The sequence below is a fragment of the Odocoileus virginianus genome, chromosome 8 (assembly GCF_023699985.2).
Source record: "Odocoileus virginianus isolate 20LAN1187 ecotype Illinois chromosome 8, Ovbor_1.2, whole genome shotgun sequence".
NCBI classification, from domain to species: Eukaryota; Metazoa; Chordata; class Mammalia; order Artiodactyla; family Cervidae; genus Odocoileus; species Odocoileus virginianus.
In genome coordinates, this window is record NC_069681.1 from 16,907,533 (window position 1) to 16,918,942 (window position 11,410).

Sequence of the window (11,410 nt, forward strand, 5' to 3'; positions counted from 1 at the left end):
CCACTGCTTGTCTTCGTGTTTCAGCAGCCCTGTCTGTGGGAGCTGCTTCTGCTCCTGGGAGCTGTCACTGGTCACTGTGGATCTCTCCAGCCCTCTTCTTCTCCTTCCTCCTCCTAGACACCTCCCGCCAAATTTCACTACACTCTGGAACATGTTTCTCAACCCTTTTTTCATGTTGTTCTCCTAAGAAGCTTTTTTATGACACTTTCCCCCCAGTCACTGCCTAAGCTCAATGAATTTTAGTACCACAGATGTGCTGTGTGTCCATTTACTTATTGTGGTCCTTTGTTGTTGTTCAGTCTCTGAGCTGTGTCCAACTCTTGGCAGCCCCATGGACTGCAGCACACCAGGCTTCCCCGTCCTTCACCATCTCCCAGAATTTGCTCAGACTCAAGGCAACTGAGTCAGTGATGCCATCCAACCATCTCATCCTCTGTTTTCCCCTCCTCCTCCTGCCCTCAACCTTCCCTAGCATCAGGGTCTTTTCCAATGAGTCGGCTCTTCACATCAGGTGTCCTTTGGAGGGCCGCAAATTATTGCAATATTTAAGGGATTTTTTGTTGTTGTTTTCTCTCCCCACTCCCTACCCCCAAACGCTGATGCTGTGTGCTCTGAAGAACATCCCTGCCTTTCTGCACCAAGTGTCCTGGAGGTAAATGCTCTTACTGCCTTCTGCTTAGAAAGTGAAAGTGAAACTGTTAGTTGCTCAGTCATGTCCGACTCTTTGCGACCCCATGGACTGTAGCCCACCAGATTCCTCCGTCCATGGAATTCTCTAGGCAGGAATACTGGACTGGGTTGCCATGCCCTTCTCCAAGAGATCTTCCCGACCCAGGGATCGAACCTGGGTCTCCCACATTGCAGGCAGATTCTTTAGCCTCTGAGCCACCAGGGAAGCCCCTCTGCTTAGAAAACTGTTGCCAAAAAACTCTCCTGCTCCTGCATTCAGTGCCTCTGAGCTCAGAACATCCCAACATTGCCCGAGTCCTTCCTACCTCTAGAGTCTCTGATGCACTAGGATGTCTAGTTGCTGTTGTTCTTATCTTCGACAAAGGAGGCAAGGATATACAATGGAAAAAAGATAACCTCTTTAACAAGTGGTGCTGGGAAAACTGGTCAACCACCTGTAAAAGAATGAAACTAGAACACTTTCTAACACCATACACAAAAATAAACTCAAAATGGATTAAAGATCTAAATGTAAGACCAGAAACTATAAAACTCCTAGAGGAGAACATAGGCAAAACACTCTCTGACATAAATCACAGCAGGATCCTCTATGACCCACATCCCAGAATTTCAGAAATAAAAGCAAAAATAAACAAATGGGACCTAATGAAACTTAAAAGCTTTTGCACAACAAAGGAAACTATAAGCAAGGTGAAAAGACAGCCCTCAGATTGGGAGAAAATAATAGCAAATGAAGCAACAGACAAAGGATTAATCTCAAAAATATACAAGCAACTCCTCCAGCTCAACTCCAGAAAAATAAACGACCCAATCAAAAAATGGGCCAAAGAACTCAACAGACATTTCTCCAAGGAAGACATACAGATGGCTAACAAACACATGAAAAGATGCTCAACATCACTCATTATCAGAGAAATGCAAATCAAAACCACAATGAGGTACCATTACACGCCAGTCAGGATGGCTGCTATCCAAAAGTCTACAAGCAATAAATGCTGGAGAGGGTGTGGAGAAAGGGCAACCCTCTTACCTGTTGGTGGGAATGCAAATTAGTATCAGCCACTATGGAAACTGTTCGTGTTTTCAGTAACCGCTGGAGACTGCTTCTGCTCCTGGAGCTGTCATGTCATGTGGATCTCTCCACCCTTCTCTCCTTCCTCCTCCTAACACCTCCAGCCAAAATCTTCACATACTCTGGCAACATGTTTCTCACACACTTTTTTCATAATAGTCTCCTAGGAGCTTTATGGGACAACTTTCCCCAGCATGCCTAAGCTCGATGAGAGCTTTTGTACCATACACCAGAATGATCTAGTGCCATTAATTATAGAATGTCTATTTTGTGTTCAGCTCTTGAGCATGTGTCACAACTTGGCAGCCCATGGACTGCAGCACACCAGCTACCGTCCATTCAGCATCTCCAGAATTTGCCAGACTCAAGCAACCGTCATGATGCCATCCAACCATTCATCCTAGTTGTCCCCTCGTCTCCTGCCTCAACCTTCACTAGCATACAGGTACTTTCAAAAGATGACTTCACATCAGGTGTACCTTTGGAGCCGCAGTTATGAAATTTAAGGGTTTTTGTTGTTGTTTTCTCCCCACTCCTACCCAACGATTTGCGCAACGGAGCAATAGTGAAACACACCCAGCTGATCTGTGTGCTCTGAAGAACTCCCTGCCTTTCTGCACAATGTCCTGGAGGTAATGCCTTACTGCCTTCTGTTAGAAAGTAAATGAAACGTAGTTGCCATCGGTCCGACTCTTTGCGACCCATGGATGTAGCCCACAGGATCTCGTGCCAAGGAGATTCTAGGAAGGAATACTGGACTGGGTTGCCATGCCCTTCTCCAAGAGATCTTCGACAGGGATCGAACTGGTCTCCCACATTGCGCAAGATTCTTATCTGACCACAGAACCCTCTGCTTAAAAACTGTCAAAAATCTCGCTCACTGCATTCAGTCCTCCACTCAGAACATCCAACATGCCGATCAAAAATAAACTTTATTCTTTAGAGCAGTTTTAGGTTCACAGCAAAATTGAGCAGGAAGTCCAGGCCGTTCTCATACACTCCCTCCCCACACCACACACAGCCTCCCCCACCATCAACATCCGCCTCAGTGTGTGGTGCATTGGTTACAGTCGGCATTTGGTTTTCAGCTGATGTTTGTTCCGTTAATCCAATGATACAAGCTTTCAATATTTCTGGAATTCTTCAAACACTTGGACCTACCGGTAGCATATTTTGTTATTTTCAAGCAATAGTATGAATTCTGCTTTGTCTTCATAATTCTTGTAATTTTGAAGGACTGGAACAGGTGGGTAGGGAGACCTTTCCTTATAGTCCTCCAAACTCAAATCAAACTTCTAGAGAGACAGTGCTACCATAATTTCAAAAAAATGAGGCTGAGGTGGTAATTAACTTCCACAGACTGTTATTTTAACTTGTATCAGTAATCTTCCAATTTACCAAGAATCTTCTAAATGAGTAAGTTATTCTTCACTAAATATTCTACATTCATAACAAATCATGTGTATTAGCCTATGTATGATGAAGTAGCAGGGCTCTATTTTCATGGGTTCTTTCTTTAATGTGCTATACTTATGATTGTTGGAGCTTATGATATATTTAATTCATATCATATATTAAAATGATACATCAATACTGTATGTTTACGTAAATTCACAGAAGACCACAAAAGCCATTAAATTCTATTTCTATTGCTCCATGGTCACTTTTAATCTGTCAGTATATAAGCACACATATTGCATAGTCCTGATACTTTATGCATACTACTTTTGTGCTGTTATGTTAGCGCATGTGTTTACTTATACTTGCAGTTCTACAAAGTTGCCATTTTTATTACCCACATAACTACTTTTAAGATAATTTTATCTGTTTATGGCTGTGCTGGATCTTCACTGAGGCGCTCAGGCTTTCTCTGGTTGCAGGGAGCAGGGGCCATTGTCTAGTCGCAGTGTGTGGGCTTCTCGTTGCAGCGGCTTCTCTTTTCGTGGAGCACAGGCTCTAGGGTGCGTGGCCGTCAGTAGTGGTGGCACGTGGGCTCAGTAGCTGCAGCTCGTGGGCTCCAGAGCATGGGCTCAGGGGTTGTGATGCATGGGCTTAGCTGTCTCTGGGCATGTAGGATCTTCCCCTGCATTGCAAAGTAAATTCTTAACCTCTGCACCACTAGAGAAGCCTTACTTATATAATTGTCATACAGAATGGAAATCATCCATCTTTACAGACATCTTCTCAGTATTAAGAGTTAAGAATATTTTTGTATTGTGTCAAAGAGTATGAATACTGTCAAGCGGCTTTCTAAAAAAATGTCCCCATTTACAGTTCACCGTCAGCCTTGCCAAACACAAAATTTTTTATTCTTTTGAAAGTTTTTAAATTGGCATTTTTTTCCCCCACATTTGTAACTGTGTTTTCCCACTCAGTGACTTCCTATCTGTATTGTCCCAGGCATAAAAATGTTTGTGGCAGATTATGTTTTCCTAATCTGTCTATAACAACCTAATCATCCAATACATTTTTCTTTGACACTCTTCCCACTGAGAGATAAGCTCTATGCTCTTCCCCTTGATTTTGGGTGGGCTTGTGACTCTGGCAGAAGTGACACTATGTGACCTCCAAGGCTAAGTTAAAAAAAAAAAAAAGCAATACAATGTCTGCTTCAGTTCAAAATAAGTGCATCGAATTATACACTTGCTCTTAGGACACAGCCACTTTGCTGTGAGAAAGCCCAAGTCACTCTGAGGGGGTCCAGGTGGAGCAGTTTAGAGGGCTACAACACATGGTCCTGGCTGAGCTCAGAACAAGCCAGCACCCACTTGCTAACCACATGCATGAGTCATCTTGACTCACTAGTGCTCAAACTAGTCGCCCCTGCTGATGCTGTGGGGTGAGGGGCAGAGGTAAGGTAATCCTGCTGAGTGCTTCTCGATTTAAACATTTATGAGCAAAATAAATCATTGTTTTTGTTTTAAAGCATAGAATTTGGGGCTGGTTTGTGACCCAACAGTTGATAACTGATACGGTGTGCATATCTCCTTTAACCACTTATCAAGTGCAGTTAGGAATGTTGACATGGAGTTGTTTAACTCTTTATTTGGAAGAGCCTCTTTAAAAAAAGAGAGAGAGAAATATAGAGACATGAGAGGTAATACAGCATAACATATGAGTATTCTAGAATTTGACTGCCTGGGGTCAAATTCTGGCTCTGCCAAGCACTGACAAATTGTCAACAGATAGCTTGTTATCTGTTAAGGGGGATGATAATGGTAATCACCTCATTAGAAGTATTATGAGGATAAAATGAGTTAACGTATATAAAGTACTTAGCCCAGTGCCCAGCCAACAGCAAACCTCGTTTAAATGCTAGCCATTTCCAGCAGTTACATATTTTCACATATTCTCTACTGTGTTTTCTTTCTATGTTTTTAAAAAAAGTTGCACTGATACACATTTACTTTATTTTCATACTTGGTATCAGTCAGGGTTCTTTCCAGTACAGCTACAGAAAACAGAGTAAAAAAAAACACAATAAAAACTGACTTAAGAAGGAAATATCTTAACTAACTTAACCAGAGGTAAGGGGAGATCTGCAGTGGGTCAGTGTATTATCTCAGTCTTGACATCAGAGGACTTCCCTAGTGGTCCAGTGGTTGAGAATCAGCCTTCCATTGCAGGGGACATGGGTTCGATCCCTGGTTGGGGAGCTAAGATCTCACATGCCTCCAGGCAACTAAACCTAAGCATAGCAACTAGAGAAAACCCAAATTCTGCAATAAAGACCCACTGCAGCCAACCTAAAAAAAATAAGAGTAAATTAGTTCACTACCATATTTTTTTGTGATGCCATCAAAGACCCAGGTTCTATTTAGCTCTTAGATTTTCTATTAGTAACATAGTGGGGGGAATTCTGTGTTAGTTCAGTGGCTAGGACTCTGTGCTTTTACTGCCAAGGGTCTGGGTTCAGTCCCTGGTCAGGAAATGAAGATCCCACAAGCCATATACCAAGGCCAAAAAGGAAAAAAAAGTAACATAGTGTGTACATAATTCTGTCATACCCAGATATGGCAAAATATAAAGGAAGAAGAAAAGTCATCTCTCTCTTGGTTCTCTCATAAAAGGAAAAAAGCTTTTCTTTGAAGACTTACATCCATTGGGTATGTCCTCAATCTATAACCAAATCTCTTAAATGTGATTAGAATGGAATAGGTGTTGAACTGTCAACTACAATGTTCACTGAACACTTTGAAGAGTATACAACTTGATTCTGATAATATACGATGTTTCAAATGGCAACCCACTCCAGTATTCTTGCCTGGAGAATCCCAGGGACAGAGGAGCCTGGTGGGCTGCTGTCTGCCGGGTCGCACAGAGTCGGACACGACTGATGCCACTTAGCAGCAGCAGCATCAATGTGTGCGTGCCAAATTGCTTTAGTCATGGCCACCCTGTGCAACCCATGGACTATAGACTGCCAGGCTTCTCTGTCCATGGGACTCTCCAGGCAAGAATACTGGGTGGGTTGCCATGCCCTCCTCCAGGGGATCTTTCTGACCCAGGGGTCGAATCCGCGTCTCTTACATCTGCCTTGGCAAGTGGGTTCTTTACCACTAGCACCCCCTGGAAAGCCCCTGTTTAATCAATCAGTTCAGTTCAGTTCATTCACTCAGTCATGTCTGACTCTTTGCGACCCCACGGACTGTAGCACGCCAGGCCTGCCTGTCCATCACCCACTTCTGGTGTTAACTCAAACTCATGCCCATTGAGTCAGTGATGCCATCCAACCATCTCATCCTCCGTCGTCCCCTTCTCCTCCCACCTTCAATCTTTCCCAGCATCAGGGTCTTTTCAGATGAGTCAGCTCTTCGCATCAGGGTCAAAGTGTTGAGTTTCAGCTTCAGCATCAGTCCTTCCAATGAACACTCAGGACTGATTTCCTTTAGGATGGACTGGTTGGATCTCCTTGTAGTCCAAGGGACTCTCAAGAGTCTTCTCCGACACCACAGTTAAAAAGCATAAATTCTTCAGCGCTCAGCTTTCTTTATGGCCCAACTTTCACATCCATATGTGACCATAGCTTTGATAAGACGGACCTTTGTTGGCAAAGTAATGTCTCTGCTTTTTAATATGCTATCTAGGTTGGTCATAACTTTTCTTCCAAGGAGCAAGAGTCTTTTAATTTCATGGCTGCAATCACCATCTGCAGTGATTTTGGAGCCCAAGAAAATAAAATCTGTCACTGTTTCCATTGTTTCCCCGTCTATGTGCCATGAAGTGATGGGACCCGATGCCATGATCTTAGTTTTCTGAATGTTGAGTTTCAAGCCAACTTTTTCACTCACCTCTTTCACTTTCATCAAGAGGCTCTTTGGTTCCTCTTTGCTTTCTGCCAGAAGGGTGGTGTCATCTGCATATCTGAGGTTATTGATATTTCTCCTGGAAATCTTGATTCCTGGTTGTGCTTCATCCAGCCCAGCATTTCTCATGATGTATTCTGCATATAAGTTAAATAAGCAGGGTGACAATATACAGCCTTGACATACTCCTTTCCTGATTTGGAACCACTCTGTTGTTCCATGTCCAGTTCTAACTGTTGTTTCCTGACCTGCATACAGATTTCTCTAGAGGCAGGTCAAGTGGTCTGGTATTCCCATCTCTTGAAAAATTTTCCACAGTTTGTTGTGATCCACACAGTCAAAGGCTTTGTCATAGTCAATAAAACAGAAGTAGATGTTTTTCTGGAACTCTCTTGCTATTTTGATGATCCAACAGATGTTGGCAATTTGATCTCTGGTTCCTCTGCCTTTTCTAAATCCAGCTTGAACATCTGAAAGTTCACAGTTCACGTACTGTTGAAGCCTGGCTTGGAGAATTTTGAGCATTACTTTACTAGCGTGTGAGATGAGTGCAATTGTCCAGGTGGTTCATTACTTTAAAATTTAAGCTTTGTAGAGGATGGGCTTCCCAGGATGACTCAGTGGTTAAGAATCTGACTGCCAATGTAGGAGATGCAGGAGTCCCCGGTTCAATCTCTGGGTTGGGAAGTTCCCTTGGAGAAGGAAATGGTTACCCCCTCCAGTATTCTTGCCTGGGAAATTCTGGAGATGCAAGAGCCTAGTGGACTATAGTCCATGGGGTCACAAAAGAGCCCAGACACAACTTAGTGACTAAACAAAGAGGACAAAGCAGAGACAGATTTAAAGATGCTGTACTTGAAGATTTGACTGATGAAGCCACAGGCTAAGGCATGTCAAGAACCAGCAAAAGCAAGAAGAGTCAATGGATGGATTCTCCCTTTGGAGGACGTGTGGCTCCATCAACACCTTGATTTCAGTCTGGTGATATGAGTTCAGGACTTCTGACTTACAGATCTATATGAATACATTTCTATTGTTTGAAGCCATCACTTCTGAGATAATTTGTTAGAGCCGCCATAAGAAGTGAATATGATTCCCATCCAATAATACTTTTTCAGTTATAGGGAGATTTAAGAATCATACATCTGCGGGCTCCTGAAACTTTTTTTTATCTTCCAGTTCTGACCTAATGGCACCACACAAGTCAATCACACTGTAAACTGTGTGAAAGAAGCCGTTTTACAGCACCCTTCCACACATATATTATCAGCCAGCTGAGTCGTTTTTCAAGGCAGCTCAATAGTATGCAGCTCAGCACTGCCTCCACCCACTGCCCCCACCAGTTCTGTGCAGGTTGATCTCCAAGGATCTGTCACCTTTCAAATTCTCCCATCTCTCAGGAGACCCCAGCCTTTAGGACACTGTTTGTAATGACAGCAGGATTCCTGGATTTAAAAATAAGAACTACCTTTGGTATCTAATATGAAAACAAATGATTGTATGGAACTGACACACTGGTAAAGTAGGTGCCTTCAAATCTAGAAAAAATTCTGCCAGTTTCCTAAATACAGTTGGCTATAATTATCTGGCTGAGAATATGGAAACATTCCAGCTTCCATAAGACCAGAGTTGAGCAAAACGTCCTGCCTTACAAAAAGCCAGTTGAATGAAACCTAAAAATGGAATGCAGCCATACAGGTACAGCATGTCTTTTCTCTGCTCACGGAAATTCCCACTTGACAGAGTGTCTTTGTGTTTGGGTTCCTTCAGAAGCAGCCTGGGGCCCCGTGGCCACTGGAGATGGATACAAGGTCTCCACTCTTTTTCAGCCACTTTATGTTTGGGTGTGTTTTTTTGTTTTTTTTTTTTTTAAGTTTCTTTGTTTTATTTTGTTTTTTTAAAAACCAGGAAAGCAGCTTGCATTTCCAAGGTCAGCAGCTCCCTCTCAAATCTCTTCTTTTCAAGACCATATTATTTTGTTTTTCTTGACCCTAGGGAAAAATTCAACCACAAACGTAATGTTTATCCTTCAAAATAGCAGCTGAAAAAAGCACAGGATGTGTGAGACTAAAAACACTCTTTTCGCTTCCTTTTCTGTGTGTGTGTGTGTGTGTGTGTGTGTGTGTGTGTGTGTGTGTTATATCTTCCTCAGGTTTCTTCCAAAGGGAGCCTGCTCTAAGTAAGAGTTTTCAGTTTGGCTGGGAGGGCGAAGTTCCCCAAATGAGAGCAGCATCACCTTGGGAATAGAACCTTATACGCTCTGTGCCTTTGGGCTCGGGGTTAACTTCAGTTTAGCAATGATTCTTCTCCTACGTTGTCTTCTTCGTTAAGTCATGACTTCAAGCATGTTAGTCTTGCCTCCCTCCTCAGTTGTTTGAAAATACCGTTTAGATCCTGGGTACTAGAGATCCCAAAAGATTGGCTTTTTTTGGAACTCAATAAGAAAGTCTTCTTGGAAACCTGACAGAAGCATCAACTCAGCCATTTACTTTCCTTGTGGATGCATTCCATTTGACAATAAGATATTTTAGTTTAAATTCTTGCCTCACAAAACTGCTTGTTCTTAATGATATGTGTCCTTTCTTCCACGTGTCATAGGCGTCACCCTCTTTGCTCAAGCCTTCCTTTATCTCTGAGTCTTGGCACACTGTTCTGCAACCAACTTGCTATTAACAAGGAATCTACTTGTTTTTTTAACCTTTCTCACCCTCATTATTTCAGTTATGCCTTTTTATAAAGTGTCTATAGGTACTGTGGCAAATGGTTTCTTAAAAAATTGAATTGAATTGCTTCGGTTAAATGCCATTAAGATTCCTCATCTGCAGCATACACACGTTTGGGTCGGTTATAAGCACTCTCGTTTTCATTCAATTAACCCTGGTGTCTTAGAATGATGGCCATGCTATTTCTTGGGATTGTCTATAATGCAATATACTTCATTATGCCTCCAAAGTATCATCTTTCTTTTTGCAAAAATGTAACTAGTTCATTTTTAGAAAGAAATGCATTTTTTAAAAGCTGAATAACCCAAAGGAAAGAAAGACTCGGTGTGGTGTATCTAGAGCAGCAGGCTCCATAGGCGGTGGTTTGACCCACAGCGCTGAGAGGCATTGAAAGAGTTAAGAACAAAAGATCCTCAGACCTCCCTGGAGATCCAGTGGCTAAGACTTTGCTTTCCAGTGCAGAGGGTGCAGGTTCAGGGAGCCAAGATCCCAAATGCCTCATGGCCAGAAAAACTAAAACATAAAACAGAATCAATACTGTAACAAATTCAACAAAGACTTTAGAAATGGTCCACATCAAAAAAAAAAAAAATCTTAAAAAAAAGAAGAACAAATGGTCCTCTTCTGAATAGTGCAAGTCACAGTGAAGTATTGCCCCACGTCTCCCTTTTCCTTTTAGTAACTTAAAGGATGATCATTGAAATTAGGCTACTTTAAATACGTGCCTAAGTGTATGGACATTTCTGAAACTACAAGGAATTTTTTTTTTTTCTATGACTGGAAGTTTATTTGCAGTTCTGCACGATTTTGTTCTTTCAGGGAATGTCTTACTGTGTTTGTTCCTTCAATTCTTACACATCTAAAAAAAATCGTCCAGAGTGAGCACTTTGAAAGAGGAAGAAGATACTATTCTTTATTCCTTTGCTGTTGTCTCTGATGAAACCAAAGGTGGGTCACTTCCTCGGTCTATCTTTTAGCATTTTATCTCATTTTCTTTTATAATATATTTTTTTCCCTTCCATGTGGTCTCTTAAAGCAAATGGCAGCTAAATGAGCTGTTTCTGGATTAGGTCAGGTAATTTCTCAAGACGGATTTTATAAGCCTATTATGTAGTGTAATCAACTAGCTCCAAGAACATCCTAAGGAGAAACGTGTGTGTTTAGTATACTTAGCATGCCTGAATTTCCCTTGGCCTTCAAAATGTATATTCCAGCTCTGCTCCTATTTTATCTGCCTGAAACATCTTTTAAAGGAAATTATAAACATAAAAAAGAGGTTTCTAAATAAATACTTGGGTCTTGATTCTCTATAGTTTTCATAAATCAACCCCCCCCCCCTCAACTTTTCTTAAATTTAGCCAGAGGAAAACTAAATGAAAGATTATACAGAAATGATCTCTTTAGATGCTTTCTGACTCAAGGTACAGTTTTTCTCTTGGGTATATGCCTTCCCTCTTATGCTATGATTCAAAGCAGAAGGAAGTTGATGATACCACATTCAAAGTAAAAATCCAAGTGGATTTCTCCTGCTCTGCTGGACTTATTTGCATTTCTCATGTTCTTTTGCAGTTGGTTAAAGTGATCTGGGACCCACATTCCCTAAGTGGGGAATAAAATAA